A 6,282-nucleotide genomic window follows, 5' to 3' on the forward strand; every position below is an offset into this window, starting at 1 on the left:
ACCAGAGAAAAAAACATTCTCTTCAAAGGTACCCCCACCCACCCCATGACCTAGTTCCTACACCTAGATCCAATATCCTAACAGCCCCTTCATCTATGGATCCCTTGAGATCCAGTCACCCCTCTAAGGCCCCCTGATCATTGCTGCACTGGAGATCAAGGCCTCAATATTAGTCTCTGAAGGGACATTTCAGATCCAGAGCATATGCCTGTGAGATGATTAGTTGATTTAAAATGTTCAGTGACTAGGGAATTTGGAGGAGGGGTAGCCAAGTCTCAAATACTAGACATCACAAAGGGCTGTACTTTCAATCGTCAGTTCTTCTGGAACCAGATGGAATCTCTAGGCTTTGCTGCAGGATAAAGTTTCCATCACTAAGATAACCCTTTAAAAAAAAAGTATGTTCTAAAAACACTACAAGTAGGGCTTGGTGGCCCACCACTGTAATTCCAGGACTCTGGGAGGCTGAGACTGGAGGATCACAAGTTTGAGACCCGCCTGGGCAATTTAGTGACTTAGTGACGAGAAAAAAAAAGTTGATGATGTAGCTCAGATTAAAGGCTCTGGATTCAATCCTTAGTACTCCAAAAAAAAAAAAAAAGCCCAAAACCTTAAATTGATGGTTTTCAACCCATGCTGCCCTGGGGAGCTTTAAAAAATTATCCTTATCAAGTCCCCAGTGTTTAGCTGATTAAACTGTGTTCTCAAGGAGGTGGTCCAGGCCTCAAGATATTTAAACAGTTCTGCCCACATGATTCTGATCTGCATCCTGGTTGGAGAAGTAATGTGGCAGGTGACTCTCCCTCTGCTCCTCCTTTGACTGTGCCAAACATTTCCTGCCTGGTTTTCTCCCTACAGTTCTGTGTCTTCCCTGTCATCACCAGCCCCACCCAACTCCAGTTATGTCTCACACCTGTAATGTTTGCTGGCTCCTCCATGGTTTCCTTGACTCCAGGAGTTTTTGAATGATTACGCACATTGCTCCAAGATAAACGTTCCTGCAGGACACCTTTGAGCACATTATAATCCTCTTAACCAACTGCAGTGACTCTTTATTGTGTGACGACCATGGCCCCAAACTAAGGATCCAAAAATCATGGCGGAAATCCAGATGAATACGTTAGAAATGATACACTGATCAGAGGCCATGCTGTGTGCACTACAGAGACACAGACCTTCAGACTCTCTTCTGGTCTTTCCTTGACTTTGGAAATGTGGTCCATCCTCTATCCCCTAGCTCCTCCAGGGTGCTTCCCGTGGCTTTCATGGCCCTTGGCTGGAGCAGCCCTCCCTGTTTGCTTTACAGTGAGCAGCTTTCCATTTATATAGCAAATCAATTTACATAAAACTTCTGTTGCTGAAATCAGGGAAGTTCTAGGTTGCAGGGTGCAAGCTGGGGATTCTTGGCTGGGTTGGCATCAGCTGAGCACAATAACCTTTGTGTCATGAGCCCCCCCCCGTCAAGATAAGCATTTAAAGTGATTAACTGTGCCCATGGGAGAACGTTCCTAAGATCAGTCTGGTCGACTTTCAAGCACCTCTCCACTACCATGCTCTAGGTGTTCAAAGGGGCCAGGATTGGAATTGAGGGGTTATTCTAGAATCTCCACCTAAATGTCAGGGCTTGGGGGTGAATGTTGTTTGGTTACAATCTTTGTAACGTTGCTCTCTGACTTGGCCCATTTGCTTTGCTATGACAGAAATTCCCTTCTCAGGATCCCCTGTGGTTTGCCAGGTGGGACCTATGTAATCATGGTATTTCCTGATCAATTACATTAAATATAAGGTGTTGGAACCAAGAAACATTGGTAACAAGGATAATAAAGGCTCTTCCTTGGGTTTTGGGCTAAATTTCACATGCTGCTAATGTTCACGGTGAAGTAACAGGAGTGCACTATCAAGTACCTGTACTTTAATAACAAAATCACTCAAGATAAAACTGATTTCTTCAAACAAACTCTCCCCTTACCTAGTATGTGTTATTATGATGATAAGAAAGAACTGACAAGATTATCAGATGTACAGGAAAGGTTATTTTTCTTTTTTCAGTAGTCTTGTTCAAAATGTTCTTTGCTATGTAGTTCAGGTTGGCTTTGAACTCACTGTGTAGTCCAGACTAACCTCGAACTCATGACAACCCTCCTGCCTTAGCCTCCTGAGTAAAATTTTTAGCTTTTGAATATGTAATACTTTAAGAAAAGTATAAATAAATTGATTACCAGCCCAGCAAAATAAATAAAGGACCTAAAAAACATTTTGCTAAGTGCTAGAAACCATGTAGTAGAGTTAAAATATTATATGATTTATTTGTGTGAAATACCCAAAATGAATAATTCCATAGAGAAAAATAAAAGATCAATGGTTGCCTGGGTTGGAGGAGGGGTAATGGGGAAAAACTGCTTAATGAGTAGTTTTTATTGTGTAATGTGCCAGACATCTCTGCAGTACTACCAGACCAAGGTTAACTGCAACCCAGTCTCAGCACCCTTTGATCTCTCCAAACAAGATAAGCAGTGTCTTCCCCTTTTACATTGCTGTTTTCACATCAGCCGTCCCTGTCTGCATATCAGCCATCACCAGGTGCTTCCAGCCAGGTGCTTCCTGACATTTCACACTGTCACTAGATGTTTTCAAAGCAACCTTGCTCACCTCACCATGAGTGTGATCAGCTTATAATCAATAAATACTGGGTGCTCTGGGTGCCCTTTGTCTTTGATGCCCAGAGAAGCATTGCTCAGCCCCAAGACTCAGTTCTCTCTAAGTCTCTTTTCTTTCTTTACTTTTACCAGCTTGGGTTGCAGTCGTGCCTCATAGGAGACTGTAGACCCACTGCGGGAGTGTATAGCAAAGTCCCCACTCCCATTCCTTGTAGTAGAATTATGGAACTGTTTTGAAACTAGATAGAAGCAACTGTTGCCCACAACAGGAACACGCTAAATGCCACTGAGTTGCTCACTTTATAATAGTGTGGTTAATTCTATGAATGTCACCTCAGTAGACTACTTTTTAAAGTTAACTAAGTGCCTCTCATCCTTCCTGCTCACCAACTTGGGTCTCCAGAGGTAACCAATGCATCCAATTTCTTGCATTTTTTCTTTAGAAATAGTTTATGCATATTCAACAAAATAGTATTTAGCTTCTTTCTATTTTTACACATATGGTATCCTGTAGTGCACACTATAGAGTATTCTGTACTTGGTGATTCTGTTCCTTAACAATACATCTTGGCAATCACTTGTGTCTATGTTAAACAATGGCCTCGCTTTTTCTCAGCTGCGTTGTGTTTTAATGTAAGTATGTAACATACTTCATTTAGCTAGTCCCCTACTGATGCACTTTTAGATATTTTTTTCAACTTGGCCATTAGAAATAACAGAGCAATAAGGGGTTTTGACCATATTCCATATGCCATTTTGTCAAGAGCTGTATCCCATAGCTATAGAATGCATTCTTAGAAGCACTGGGTATCAAGGTATGTGCTCTTCTAATTTTGATAGATACAATCAAATTGCCTGATTTAAAGTATCACTTTCTCACTAATCACTAATGTGTAAGAACAAGTGTTTTCCCATAGTCACTGGCAGAGCAGTAACTCTTCTTTATATCAGATATTTGCTGTAGAAATACAGGAGATACTACATTTCTTCACAGACCCAAGCTTCACTTTCTTTGCTTTGTTTTGTTTTTCTGTGCTTGCAGAGAACCCCAGGATGGAGCTCTCTTCTCTTCAATCAAATCCATTTATAGACTATTCATTACTATGCGACTGAAATAGTTCAGCCAACCTTGTTGAATATTTAATTTATGAACAATTTTTGCATGGCCTTATTTTCCGGAAACAAAATCTTTCTTTTTTTTTTTTTCTTTTAAAATCTTTCAGTAGTTGTCAGTACAACTACAGTATAATTACAGATATATTAATTTCTTAGTCTAGCAATGTTTAATTAGACTTGTTGATGAATATAACACATACTACATGAAAACATTCAGATTGATGCATAAGCATAACCAATAGATATATATCAAGGGTCTCCTGTTTGCACAATACTATGGCAAGTTCTATGGCAGATACAACAAAGTGATAAAAAGTACAGAGCAGGAATATGTGGGAATATAAAAAGTAGCATTGCAAATAATTGAGGATGGAAAAGTGCTCTAGGAGGAAAAGCACCTCCTGTGCCCATCCCAGAAGGGTACGTGTGTGGGGCACGAAGAGAGTCATGGCAAGGTGAAGATGGTGAGCAACAGAATTAGTAAATGAACCACTTATCTCTAGAAAACATTTTGCTTCATTTTGGTTGATTTATTTGGTGTGATGTATTTTATAAGTTTTTGTGCCTGCTTTTGATAATCCAGATTTAATGTATCTCTCCTAATTATCAGTTACTGATAATCACTTCTTTCTCCTACCTGAGGGGCTCCCAACATGTAGTTGTTAACTAGCAACTGTGAGTTTAGAAAAACCGGATCTATACCTGCAGGACTAACCTCAGATTATCAGCTCATGACTAGGTCTGTTAATTGAAACCAAATGGTCATTCATTTGGGCCATTAATCTGGGATGCTTCTACCAAGAATAGTGTGAAGGGCTACATCTGAAAAGCAGTCTAAACTGAGCACAGTGGCACACGCCTGCAATCTCAGCAATTGGGAGACTGAGGCAGAAGGATCACCACAAGTTGGAGGCCACCTTCTGCTATGTAGCAAGACCCGGTCTCAAAACAAACAAACAAAAACCCCAAAATAAGCAAAGAAACAAAAAGCATAATCTATACAATTATGACTCTTTTTTTTTCTTGTCTCTCTCTCTTTTCAGTACCAGGGATTGAACTCAGGACTTTACACGTGCTAAGCATGTGCTCTACCACTCAGCTACTTTTTAAAACATAACATACTTGTTATACAGATAGATGGAGTATTTATATTTGCTTTGCATGGAATCATTACACACTTTTAGAAAATATGCTAGCAAACCCAATAAATTAATTGTCGGGTCAAAATTTTGAGTGAGCTAGAAATGAATAGAAAAGAGAAATGGTGAAGCTAGTGGTGTTCTGCAGGAATCTATTAGAAATGTAGACTCGTGATGAGAATTCACTTAAAAACAAATGTAATTCTAGTTGAATGAAGTGGAGTGCACGGACCGTGCCAATGTGCTAAGTACTTTGTTAGTCCCTATGGCAGAAGAAACAATTCAAAGCCATTCATATTAGGAAAACATTCATAGTTTTGAACTTCAAGAAAGAGCCACTGAGACTGGGCACTTATCCTTTAAGCTTATCAGGTAGACTTTTTATAACAAGAGAAACTGAAATAGGATAGTCTTACATTTAAAATGTACAGATTACTGAAGTTTCTTAACAGAAAATTGGCTGCCATGAGCCTGAGAAATAGTGGTAAGACAGAACTAGATGTTGTTGAAAATCACTCTAATGATAGGACTTTTGTTCACACTTTAAAGGAAAAGAAAAGGAGGTAAATGTTTTGTCTGATCAAAAATGTTTGTGTTTGTGACCGGGACTTGCTATTTAGTCCAGACTGGCCTTGGATGTGAGATCGTCCTGCCTCAGTCTCCTGAATAGCTAGGACTATATAGCTATGTGTACCACCACTATTGGCTTTTAAAAATATAGTCATTGACTAAAGGGTGGAGTCTCTTGTCCCCAAAACATGTGCAAGATTTAATTTAAAATGTTCCTTTCCTCGATGTACTGCCACTGGGCAGTGAAAGGAGGGACCTCACAGTACTGCCTCCACCCATAAGCTGTCCCCCACTGCCATCACAGGGAAGCCAGCACCCTTCTGGCCCATTTCTGCTTTTCCTTTACATTAATCAGCCCTGGCATGTTTTTCTTTAGAAGACGCTGTTGTGAACACCTGTTTTTTATCCTCTTCAGAAAAGAGCTAAGCCCATTTTTCCATTGAGTCCAATTTTTAAAAAATTATCGTAAAATACGTATAATAGAGTCAGACATGGTGGCTCCCTTCTATAATCCCAGCAATTTTGGAAAGCTAAAGCAGGAAGACCACAAATCCAGAACCAGCCCAAACAACTTAGCAAGACCCTGTCTCAAAATAAAAAGAGCTGAAGATGTAGTTCAGTGCTATTATCCTTGCCTAGCGTGGGGAAGGCCCTGGGTTCCACCCCCAGCACCACACAAAAGTACACATAACACAAAAATTATCATTTTTATCATGTTTACATAAACTGTTCTGTAGTATTAAGTATATCCACATTGTTATGCAACCAACCTCCAATACTTTTTTTTTTTTTTTTTTTTT

The sequence above is a fragment of the Fukomys damarensis genome, unplaced genomic scaffold (assembly GCF_012274545.1).
Source record: "Fukomys damarensis isolate Sample0158 unplaced genomic scaffold, DMR_v1.0_HiC HiC_scaffold_14, whole genome shotgun sequence".
Lineage (NCBI taxonomy): Eukaryota > Metazoa > Chordata > Mammalia > Rodentia > Bathyergidae > Fukomys > Fukomys damarensis.